Source organism: Chanos chanos, chromosome 2, assembly GCF_902362185.1.
Source record: "Chanos chanos chromosome 2, fChaCha1.1, whole genome shotgun sequence".
In the NCBI taxonomy this organism is placed as follows: Eukaryota; Metazoa; Chordata; class Actinopteri; order Gonorynchiformes; family Chanidae; genus Chanos; species Chanos chanos.
The window spans coordinates 51757333-51770564 of record NC_044496.1 but is presented as its reverse complement, the minus strand read 5'-3'; positions in this window follow the sequence as shown (position 1 = coordinate 51770564).

The window sequence follows — 13232 nt, the reverse complement described above, 5'->3', positions numbered from 1 at the left end:
CTTATCTGCAAAATTTGCGTAATGCCGGGATCAGACTACGTGATATTTTTGTCTTTCACGATGTCAGATTAGGCATGATAGTGCCATGAATTCTTACCATGTCTTGGCCGGAAGACTGGCAACGGTACAAGTATGACACCGACCAATCATTGTATGCTACTTTTCATGACCTTGCGTGACCTAATTCATAGGTCGTTGGGGAGGAGGGTCAAGAAATTGTCAATCGTCCATTGTCAATTGGAACACGTCATAGGAGATGTCAAACTAGACAGAAAAATGCAAACAAATCTGACATGCTAGACTTTTTGTCGGGTGTCGTGGGCGTCTCACACACCACATCGCTGTTCTTAGATTATGTCACACTGCAAGGGGTAAAGACGTCCGATCGTTGTTCCCGACGTTCATACTCGGTCCCGATGCTGGAGGTTTGTCAACGACAAAATCGTGTCAAAATCGGGCTGAATTCGTGTAGCATTAGTTTGGTTTTTGTGACGTAGCAGAGGAGTTCACCGGCCCCACGTCTGCACAGTTTGACTGACGGCCGTCACGGCCTCTTGATGACCGCTTTCACTGCTCTCTTCTCAACCATTGGATGACAGCCAGGCTTTTAGAAAAGCTTGGCTATGTTGCATTTGTATGGGCCAGGGTGCCGCTTTCGACGTAGCGCGATTAAACAGAGTAGAAACTATGCAGCATAAGTGGCTGATGTGCCAGGCGGGTAGGCCCTAAAAGAACGCCTCCATGTGTTCTTATTTCTGACAATTAAAAACCAGATGACCAAGGAAAATTTGGGACATTATCTCAATATGCGGGATGGGGGACAAAGCGTCAAAAAAAGCGGGACGCCTGGTTACCCTAATAGTATCCTTTTGCCACTTTGCATGGTTATTTTAATCACGGACCGGAAAAAAAGAAAGTGGTTATGAAGCTTTGACTGAATGATTGGTTTTCATTGCAGGCATTGCACTGGCTGCCACTCTGTGTTTTTTTTTGTGGTGCAGATACATAAAGTGATTAATATAGCGGGTATCACCAACCCGCAGTAAGCCTCCACATCAATAATGACATACCTCATGGCTAATTGCTCACTATAGAAGTTAACTCATTCCTCAAAGGCCCAATGAGAAAAGAAGACAATGAGCCTAATGCTTTGATTTGTTTTTATTATTCTCTTACTTGGAACAAGAACCAATGAGACGACATTAGCTTTTTTATATTGTGGTTCATGTCTCCACACTACAATAGTTGTACATTCTGAGGTCTTACGCTGTGTGCAGATGTTTTCTGGGTCGTAGTAGGAGATGGATGACACAGAGGAGATCACGTTGGTATTTTAAGTGCCGGAAGAAAATGAGTTTTTCTAAGTTTGAAATAGAAATGAATAATGTACATTATTTTTGGTGAACTCCTAGCACCTGAGCGTGCACTTTACCTTCGGAGACAAATAGCCACATAGTAGGTAATGGAGAGCTGATGTAATCTGAGTGATGCGTGACCAGGAATCCTCCTCATAAGACTATGGTCTGCCCTTTATCTCTTTCAAATCCTTTCCTGTTACTGGCAGACGAAACCTTTCGCCACCACATCAAACTGTAGAGGCTGACATCACATGAAAAAAAAAAGAAAAAGAAAAAAAAAAAAACATTTGGGAAAGTATGGAAACTATCTTTCCCGTACGAGACGGTCATACCCCTATACCACAGTGGTTTTATTATTCACAAACACAATGCAATCTAACATTCCCGTCTGCAGCCTTGACTAACAGATGCAGTCTTTGACTACTCTCAAGGCAGGGGAATAATGTTTTTAGGATGAGTGGAAAAAAATATGGAAGAATACTTAGCTGACTTGAACTGCTTAATAAGAGTGGCAGTCACTCTAAACTGTGGTTTCAAAGTGAAGGCCATTTCAACTGGGATCTGTTTTTCAGGGCAAGACTATCCATGGCTCATGGGGGGACTTATAAAATGAACACATGAGAGAAAGAGAAGAAAGAGTAAGAAAGAGTTCCCTTATAGCTATTTTTGGGGGTAACTGTTCACAATTTAACTCAGAGTATTCATTTGATTTGTGAAGCTTTTGTCTAGGAGGCAAGGATTTTGATCGTTACTCCATTCAAAACGAATTTTACCAAACATAGTCATCTGTAATACAGTTGTTTCGCACACTGCATATAAACCAGGATGTCGTAATGTCGGCCCAGGTCTGGTGAGAACAGAACATTGATGGAGACATTTGAGAATTTCTGTTGGTTGTCAGAGGTGACACATTGATTACAACATCATGAGTTACACACGATAACAGATTATTCAGACAAAGTCATTGGTACTGAACATCTCCTCCAATCTGTTTCTCTGTATTTCATAACTTTGCACTTCATACTTACTTTCATGTTTTTACAAATCTGATTTTTTTTTTTTTGTCACATAAGATGCTCCATCTTTTTCTGTCAGCTCCTGGTCTCAGGTGTTTGACAGAGAAAAGCTGCAGTTTGTATGGAATGTTTACAAGAAAAGCTGTCCTTATGGAGAGGGGTGAGGTAACCGTAAGTTTATTGGGTGAGTCGGATTCAGACGTCCTGGGTGAGGACATGTCTGCGGTTTGGTCTTTGTGCAGCTGAACACATCTGCAGAAAAGAGGTGGGTCCACACACACACACACACATACCCACACCCACACAAATCTAGACACACTCACCTGAATGACTCTCAGTGCTTTAAGGCTGTTCTCGGCTCACTGCTCATAGCTCAGGCCAGAGGAGCGGCAGCTCTCAGAGACCGAATCTTTTATAGATGGGGATTCCCAGAGGACATTTTCCCCCTGCATAGCTGTTATTTAATGAGTTGAGCCAAGCTACACCATTTTTCCAAAGAATTTCTTCTTTTATTGAGTGATTCAGCCACTGGTAGAATGAAACCAGTTTTCTGAAGTTTGTGATGTTTTACTTCACTGACAAGAGCAAAAGGTTTTTGGATTTATATACTGTTGCCTGTTAGAGCTTATAAAAAAATTGGATATCTGCTCCTCTCCATGAGAGATCACTCTCCTGTCATAGTATAAAAATGATCAGAGAAATTGCTGCTGTTTTTTCATTTTCTTTCTGTTTTTTTTTTCTCCTTTCACTTTTTAAAGGTTTACATGGACAAATTTAACATGTGTGCTGTGGTTTGTTATTTTACAGCTCTTATCAGCCTGATATTTTCTTTTAAAAATGCCACACAGAAAACCTTTTGTACATCGGCCTCTCCGTATCCAAAAAGGGGAGAATATTTCTGTACCACAAAACTGTGCTAGTTTGTGGGAACCTTTCTATAAAACTGCTCTGGATCACAAACAGAAACACACAATGTGAATTTACTGCTGTGAGTTCACACAATCAAATTAATCATTTGCATTATGCCAACATGAGAAAAGTCAGAAGAGCTCTACTCAATGTCAAACTGTCTCAAACTCTCCCTCTCCGTTCCCACCCCTCTTCCCCTTTGAAACAAAGGAAATTCTTTCCTAGTCACAGCTAGTTCATACACACAGGTCTTGCAAGTGCCGAACGGTTTGACGGTCTCACCCATACCGGGCATCCACCTTTTCCTCCACGTTAACCGAGGGCTCTTTATTTGGAACAGTTACAAAGGCCTGGTACAGCCTGTCCCCTACACCGAATTGACAATACCTTCGTCAGCATCAGAACATCAGTGAAAGAGAGCATCGTTAAACTTCAGTCACTGAGTGGTTCAAAGAGCTATTAAAACCACACATCAAAGAAGACATCAAAATGTGGGATCCCAAAAATTAAACACAGGATTAAAAAAAAAAAAGAGGACAAAACAGAAAGCATGTGACTAGAAGAAGGAACAAACAGATGTGCAGCTAAAAATCACTGATCTGTCTGCCTCAGATTCAATATGTCTATGTAGGACTTTGACTCATAAGGAGAGAGGCATCATTAGAGAGCTGAAACCTTAACAATTAACTTTAACATTTCGAAAATCCCAGTTATTCTGCTTAAACAGCGGAAAGCTGATACAATGGTACAAAATTGTTGGCGCAGAGGTGAAACCAATTAAACGGCACAGGTGTTATAAAGTAACCGTAGGTCAGAAACGGCTGTCGACTTCGGTTCTGTCAAAGCAACAACTTGGACAATAAGCGCAGATTCTTCCAAATGATCAAAGGTGTGCAGAACTTTCAATGTTTTGACATAATACATTAGCGGGACCTGAGACGAGGCCAGGATGTAATCCTCTGTGACTATTTCGCTTCAGACGGTCTGGCCGCTTTTCTCTTTCGGCGCAGGGAGAGGTCAAGGCGAACACATAGCTGCGTACTGGTGCGCGGTTCAGCCGTGATCTACTGCTCCCAGGCTGTACATCAATAGCGAAATATCTCCTTTTCATCTTCTCCTGTTTTACAGTGCACCTGATCTCATCTGGCTGTCTCTGTGATGGGAATCAATGGCGTCTGCAGGACATCCATGGTCAGCCCAGCAGGATGCTGCCTCTCTTCCCCCAGCTCCCTGGAGCTCTGCCATGGAATCAGTGAGCATGAATAACCGCCTGCCTCCCAACTGAGAAGGCCTGGCGTTGAGTGTATCGAGTGGGCCTCTGCGTCCTGTAACAATCTTTGCCTTAATCAAGAAATCATTACAGATATCCATTGAGCGACCCTGAGAGCAGAAAGCACGGGGGACCAGTAAGACAAACTAGACAAAAGGTGAGCGGCACTTGCCTTAGATTACAGCTGTATTCACCCTAAATTAACTAAAAAAAAAAATTTCTCAAGTTGCTCAATAGAAAAGGTATGACTTGTAAAAACGAGGGGGGGGGGTGAACATTTTGAGAGGCCGGAGCACACATGGCTGGAGCCGTGCGGCGTAATTGCTCCCAGACCCGGTAAAAAGGGAGGCAAAAAAGGTAGCTGTACAAATACAGCAATGAATCGTGGGCACGACCTCTTCTTTTCTTTGGAGACAGTCAGAGAGAAGGCATTGCCATATTTGGACATTCTAAAAAGTACTGAGGTCACTGTTTTTTTTTTGGGGTTTTTTTTTTTTTCGAAATTCAGAACCATAGAAAATTTGTTATTTTAGTCAACAGCAAATTGGTTCGATCGAACAATGGGAAGATTGACTAGTTGACAATGTCTCTTGTGCAGCAGATGCTTTGTAGATGCTGTCATCTCATGCATCTCTGCTGGTACTAATTGGTGTCTTGCCCCAGTGAGCATGCATGAGAGGAGAGAGAGGATCCTGTATGGGACAGGAGTCATTCCCAATTACAACAGTGCAGGCTTACATAATGAAACACATGATAGAGCACAGTCTCATCGGGGGCCGCGGGTTCTATGGAATGCCACATCAGACCATTCATAGTGAGGCCTAATATTATAGGCATATTGGCTAATGTCTTCCTCAGCACAGGAGTAGATTTTTTTTCTTTTTTTCTTTTTTTCTTTTTTTTCTTTTTTTCTGGAAATCTGGGCTGTGTGACAAAGATTAAGTCTCTCCTTTAAATTGGGAGCAGGAAGGCTGCTGCTGGTATTTTGTTTATTTGTGTCTTGGACTGATTTTGATTATATTTTGGCAAAGACTGATCCAAACACACAGGGAGAGAGAGAGAGAGAGAGAGAGAGAGAGAGACAGGGGAGTACCCCATGTCTCAAACAGTTCCAGTTTGTTTCCCTTTCTCTGCCTCAGAGGCTTAACATGTAGGTTATCACTCCCTTGACCAATGCGTGGCTTCGACAAGCTTATCACAGCAAGGACAGCGTGAGGGCTACTTTGGCCTATCTGTCGTGTCTTTTTTCTTCTTTCTCTCTTTTTTTTTTTTTTTTTTTTACAGCACTACAGGAAAATATCCCACCCATTTCCTGTAATTCTTTAACACATTATCGTCATCATTAACAAATATGAGAGAAAAGTAGGTACTGTTAGACATTCCGTAGGGATCAGTAATGTCCTGTGTGGAATGTACTCATAACCTGTGTGTGATGTACTCTAAGTGCCAAAAGTCAGAGTAATGAGGTAGGAATACAGTCTAAGCACAGAGCTCAAACTTATATTTAGATGTCTGTGGAAGAATGATGAAACATTTATTACTGCAGTATAGATAAAGTACTGCTTTGCCCTAGCGCATGACTACTACGTTATAAGCTGAGCCCGAACTCGACGACAATACTAGATATCACAATTTTCTATTTTAAAATGTGCTAATTTTATGAGTGGTAATGCTAATGACACTGTGTCCTCTACGGCTCCAACTGCCAAACTTTAATGCATTACAGAGTGGTGTCGACTACGGCTCAGATAAAACATTCATGTACGGGGTATCTGTCTTTCATAAAGGGTATTTTGCGTAGGATAATGAAAATAAAACATTCATCTCATGTTAAAGGAATTTTCGCTGTAAGATGAGTTTTTACTTTATGTGGCAATTTTTGTATATGATATAAAGAGAGGTATGGGGATATAGAGATTTATTCATCTGTTGCAGGTCAAGAACGTGTTACAGGATAGTCTAAAAAGCTTTTGCAGCTGTCTCAGCTAGTACTCAGTCATTTTATGGAACACAATGGGGGGGGGGGGGGGGGGGGGGGGGGGCACTTTATCATGATCTTCTTTTACTTGAATGGCCTCAGAGCAGTAATTGGAAATAAAGCGATACTAGTGGAATTGAGAGTTTGACACACGATGAGAAGAGCACTTCAGCACAACTTTCCTCGATTTTGAGAGTCAATGCGATTATAGGAGCCTCACAGACTTTATTTCTTTTTTTTTTCTTCTTCTTTTCAGTTTTGCAGTTACATCCGGTGTTTGGTTATTTTGGCAGAGGTGCAATCATTTCTAAATTATAATGTATGACATTCTAGCGCCAAAAGGCTATATTAAAATGCCAAACAAAACAAGGGTCAGTTGAAAAAGAGAGAAGAACGGCTGTTTCCGCGCCATATCGCAAATGATTAACCTGGGCTGCTGAGTCATTTCTGTGCAATGTCACCGAGATGTTGGCGTTTGAATGCTTAAATTCTCACCAACATACAAAAACAAGGACCGGAGTAAAAGGTTTTTTTTTTTTTTTTAATCTTATTTATTCGTCTTTCTTGATGAATAGCACATAAATACACATTAAGAAGTGAGAGGGTTTGCTTTCGGAGCTTTTTTTCATGGTTCTCCAGAGGCAGGGAAAGGCTCTATAAAACAAAACGAATAACTCCTTTTCAAAAAAAAAGAAAGAAAGAAAGAAAAAAAAAAAGCTTCGGAGGCCCCAGACAAAATCAGTCTGACTGTGGCTTGAATCATAGCATAGATGCCCTTACCCCTGGCTGACGGCCAGCCAGCCCTGCACAGATCCGTCCGGACTCCATGAAAGAGAATGAGAAAGCCCCTGAATGTCTCACATCAGCGCTCACACACCCTTCACCACGTCTGGGCACGCTGTATGATACACATTTCAGCTCCAGACCACAGGGCTCTGAAATACAAGTGTTCTCTATCAAACATCTAGGGGAAATCAAAGTAATGAAGACTTTTGGGAAACGGTTTCCCTGAGAAAGAAAACGGCCATTTGAAAAAAAAAAGAGATGTTTTCTCCCTGATGTCTGTTCAATGATAATTAAATTCTCGTTTGTGCGTTTTGTTATCGTCTGTTGTTCAGACAAACAGACAGGCTTCTGGAACATGGTAACATCAATTTATATACACTCTGGGGAGACATTATTATATGAATTTTGTTCTTAAATGCATTTGAAATAGCTAACGTGGTCGAACCATTCCCTACAATTTCAAAATACGACATTAAATGTTTGACTCTTAATATGGACTTTGAATTACTTGCAATGACTTGTGTGTCTGTCGGCGGGTGGGGGGGGGGGGGGGGGGGGGGGGGTGGAGGGGAAGTCAATTCGTCACTGACTTTTAACAACATAACAGTGATTGACAAAGAGTTGATGATACTGTTTTCATCCACTGTATAAACATCCTCCGGTTACAGGACACTAAAATTAGACTTTGTGTGCGGAGCTGTTGATGAACCTTAGATGGATCCCATTGCAGTGCACGTTAAGAGTTTGCTGGTGGTCCAGTGGGAGGGGTGTGTGTTTTGGAGGCTCAGTCTGTGTGTGATTTTAATCATGTCTGTCATGGTTAATAAGTCCTCTTATATGGGACGGAATCAGTGAGGGAACAAAAAACAGAACACTTAGGAAATTCCACTCAGCTCTCTTACAAAACGCTGAGACTGGATGGTAGGTATGTAAACATTTACATCAAATAATGTTCTCTTGCACACAGCCTCGGACACAAATACATGTACACACTTATAGCCAGTGAGACAGACAAACAGACAGACAGACAGACAGAACCACACACACACACACACAGCTGCCCTTTTGGAAGTCACACTAGCCTGTAGAGAAGGCATTAATGGCAGTCAACCCAGCTGCAGAGGGGGCCTTGGGAAAAACAACAAGCATATCATAGAGGAATCCTGTTTACAAGAAGAAAGTAGAGACAAGAAAGAAAGAAAGAAAAGGGGGAAAGGCATAGAAAGTGAATTCAGTTAATGCAGGAAACAAGATATTCTGTAGTCCAGAATTTTTCAAGAAATTTGTGATCAAAATGAGTTCCATGGCAACACGGAATTTAGTTCAGTTCTGCCTCAGTTCTGGCCTCAGTTCTGCATTATGTGTAACACCAAGTTGCAATGCAAATGCACCAATCACAAAGAGCAATCAAGAAATCATTCCCTTAAATATCCTTTAGTGTTTACCAGCTTGTCTCTCTATGTATTGGTTCTTCGTATATGTATATCACACAATCTAATCTAGGAAACTCACTTGTCTCTACATCTTTACACAAGTTCTCAGTGGTCAACAGTTATTGGCTCAGTATGGCTGTAAGACTCTAGTATGAACCCTGCATGAGTTTTCAAAGACGCTCAAATATGTGAAAGTTCTGTGTCAGACCTCACAGACAGTCCTCTGGGGAAGATATCAAATATTTGCACAAAGTCTCTCTCTCTCTCTCTCTCTCTCTCTCTTTTTAAACTAAAATGCAATGGTTTGACGATACAGAACCTGGAAGAGAAATTATAAGAGAAAACTTCTGTAAGATGCACAACGCAGTCATTTTGCATACAGCGGTGGTCACAATCATTCCAAAGGCATTATCTGTGAAACAGCGCCATGAATCTTAAAACAGCACGAGGGACAGCATGAAAGATTCATAACAGGTAACAGTGGATATTTGCCCTTAACAAAAGATTTGGTGTCGAGAGTAAATTTCTCCCCGCAGACAGGAGTGGCTATCTGGAGATCAGAAGGTCTTAGGTTATTTCCCACTGGGGGTCCAAAGTGCCTTGTGTTTCTTAAACATATTGCTGATCATGAATCACTATCTGAGTTATGTGAGTCTGTGAAAGGCATCTCTATGCTTCTTTTGTGCTGTGTTTTATTCTCCCATTTCAAACTCTCAGAGGGACATTCTCCATGCTTTCAGAGGTTACTTTTCTAATTTGCAGCAGCCTAAACAAGTTTTCCAGGCTCGGATCCTCTTCAGTGTACATTTCCTTGCTTACATTTTACTTTTTTTTTTTTTTTAACTTGCTCAGTAAGTGATTGAAGTTGAATGGAAAGGATAAAAAATAATTAAAAGAATGGGGTGTGCACAGGTTCTTAACTGGTTCTGAGTTAAATATGAAAATATAGAATGGCATAATGTCTTCAGTATGCATGCTTGAAGGAAACCATATGAAAGAGGCAGACAAAGAACGCTCTGTGTTCCAAGTGCTGTTGGTCCACACCCCCTTTTTCCCCTCTTTCTGTCTGAGAGAGAGAGGGAGAGAGAGAGAGAGAGAGAGAGAGAGAACGAAAGAGAACGAGAGAGTTACTCAGGAAGAGATAGAACAAGAGGTGAACACAGAGAGGAGCAGAGAAGGGGTAGTGCATACTGGCTGTTCGCTTCACAACAGCGCACCGGAGTACACTGGAGCAACAGGTGAGTCATCCGTTCCTGTCCTCTGATAGCACAAAAGAAAGGAGCAATGGAAAACATGGAAAATAAGACACAGAAAGCACAAGTGGAGCTTTGTGGTATTTTGCTGCAATTTTGTTTGAACATGACCCGTTGACCCTTTAACATCTAACTTTCAAGGACTTAGATTGCGAGATAATGGTGAAACATGCAATTTGACCATAATTTTAAAAATCCCTTTAACGTTTTGTGGACTCATTAAAGCATGCATTTGCTTGAATTCTTTCGTGGTGTAAAAGTGTTTGGAGTGAGGAACTTGATGCTGGTGTTCTGCATCTGTTCACTGGTACCAGTGGTCTCTAGGTAGTCCTTTGTATTTGCATGTGTGTGGTTCGAGGAGATGAATTTGAGCAGCATTGTGTAACTGTAGAGCATATATCCGGTGAAGCGGTATCTTAGCGACGGTAATTACTTATGTATTAGCTCCAGCTGATGGATCAACATACTGTGTGTCTCTCTCTCTCTCATATATGATTATCACGTTATCTTCTCCTCGTCCACAAAAAACTGATAATTGCAAAGTCAATAGAATGTGTGCAGCATTTGTTCTAACTGCAGAGGTAAGTTAACATGGTCTTGTTTGCTATACTCATATTGAAGATGTGGGGGTGTCTCGGCCCTGGGGCTTGGTTAGTTTGACTATCTGCAAAGATCATTTGTCACTTATTGATTGTTGATTCAGAATAGTACATCTGTGCACTATTTACACAGGTGGCCATACGGTGTCAATCTATTTTATGATGGTTGGAGTCAGGACAGAACATTGTGGTTCGGTTGACTGATTTGTTGAAAATATTCATGCACTCTCCAGTTTTAACCTTCATTATTATTATTATCCATATTACACATTAAAAACACTGAACTTTAAAATTCACAATTCGTTGCTTATGATCTAGTAGAACAAAGTCTCTACCTCCTTTCCGTTCATAGATTTACCTACTCCTTTTTTTCTGCGCTGATATTATCTTCAACTTTGTCTCTAATAATTTATATGGGGCCACTGTGTGCTTTGCCCATATGAAAGAGAGAGCATCGTTTCTAAGTTCATTGAAGTCTCACGAATGGTGTTTTACTTGTCTGTCAACACTAAGTGCAAGCCAAGGCATGCCAGTTATCACAGGTTTGCAAAGAATTACACACGAAGAATGCCAAATGTAGAGTTCAACCCCAAATTATTTTTTGAGGTACCTGAAGGTACTTGAATGGCCCTTTGTCTGAGCAAGAGTAGGTCGTCCTGCTGTTTATGCCTGAATGATTTGTGCCTGCCAAACTGTAATAGATATGTGAGATTAGAGAGACACGCGGAGCCCCTGAGGCCTGTCATAAAACACTGTCACTCACCGTCTCCCTGTGCCCGCTCATTATTCCACCGGTAAGAGATACAGTTGAAAATCCAGAGGGAATTGTTTCGCCTGGTATGCGCACCATTCCATGTTTCCTGAAATCTAGACCCTAGCAACTGACAAGCTACAGGTACGGTTCTAATGGAGGTCATTATGCAATACTGGGCAATGGCAGTGTTATCATTTCAGCTGAATATCACACATGAAAAGAAAACACTGCTCAAGATATCTGAAGTGTTGCAATTGCTTTGGTGTGGGTTGATGTGAAGACATATCTTGGCAGTGAAGGGAATAGTGTGAAAAGTATAAAGCAAATAAACGGAGGAAGGTGAAAGAGAACAAACAAGTTACTTCATCCTACAGGCATGTCAGTGCTCAATAACGGTATCCAGTACGAATGGAGCAGTGTGACAGTCCTTAACTGAGAATGAGTAATTACCTCAATGGTTTCCAGATTTAATTTCTCAGGCCTGTTCTTGATGTTGAACCGGCGTGTTACTCAACAGATTGATAACGGACTGCCACGCAGTTGTTTTATGTTGTTTTTCATTACGCGATGAAGTCATTTTGTGAAACAAAAGAATTGATTATGCAACAGTGTCAACATCAGTGAAACACCGAAAGCAATCAATGGAGCCGTCTGTTGATAAGCGTATCAGAACAATGCCACTGTTCTTCGCTCGTGAATATCACACCAATGCTGGATGCTCAGAGACACTGTGGGTCGAGAGCCTTTGTTTGCTCCTATTGTCTTTATTTTAGTGCTGGCATGGAGGCAAGGAACAGGGAGTCTTCTTCTTTGTGCGGTGAGTCGGATGAGTGAGTGGGTGTGACTTAAACCTCCAAACATAAGGAGCCTGCCACAGGAAGAGCCACATTCATCACTGAGTGGACAGCGGGTCATCCATCATTATGTTATTGGTTGAAAAATCCCTGAAAGCAGGAAAAGATGATAAATGACTAGACCCACTGTCTGATCTACCCTTAAGCTTTGTTGTACAGGATATGAAAGATAAAACACTGGCAAGAAGGTGATTAAGACCCTAAGGGCTGTTTGTTTCACAAGGACCTTTGCTGCTCTGTGTATTGATATGGTTCAGTATGTCACTCTACCTACCCATTCAGTTTTGCTGTCTATGTATAGCCCAGTTAACTCTAAAGCATATTGGGCATGACAGTTGTACAACTAATGTTAGGTTTCCAACATCCATATCACAAAAAAAAATCAAACCTTCCTTCCTACATACCGAGAAATTCAGCTTTATCTAGTTCAAACTCTTAATTAGGCAGTTCCTTGTTCTGGTCCCCGCCCTGTATCCTTGATAATACTCAGAGGAAAAATTAACTCTGTAATAGATGGTTGCCAAACATTTTAATGGAAGTCATTTCTTTTCTGCAGTTGTTGAAATGTAAATGTCTTCAGGCCAAAGTATACGTGATAAAATGGAAAGGGCCCTCCTTGAGTTGCTTATGGTGTTGACATCCAATCGCCTGCTACTTTCCAAACCCTATAAACCAGCTGGTACCATACCTAAAGCATTTTTGCATGATTGATAGAAAATGCTCTTTTTGTTTCAGGTGCCCAGTGGAGAACCTCCAAGTTACATAAGCCCCAGTCTAGACCTGTGGCAACAGGAAAGGCTCTGCTGGAGGTCTTTTCTGTGCAAGAAAATCAAGACCGTTTGGATTTACCGTATACTTGACCTTAGCTGTGTCATCGGACTGAAAAGAATTAAAGCGTCGGTCTGCTTTGATCTTGAGTGAGGGAATTCATGATATATCTAAACCACCCAGAACGAGTCAGTCACTAATGAATGGATATGACGGGATTATTACAAAAACCATCTGCGTGAAATATAAATATA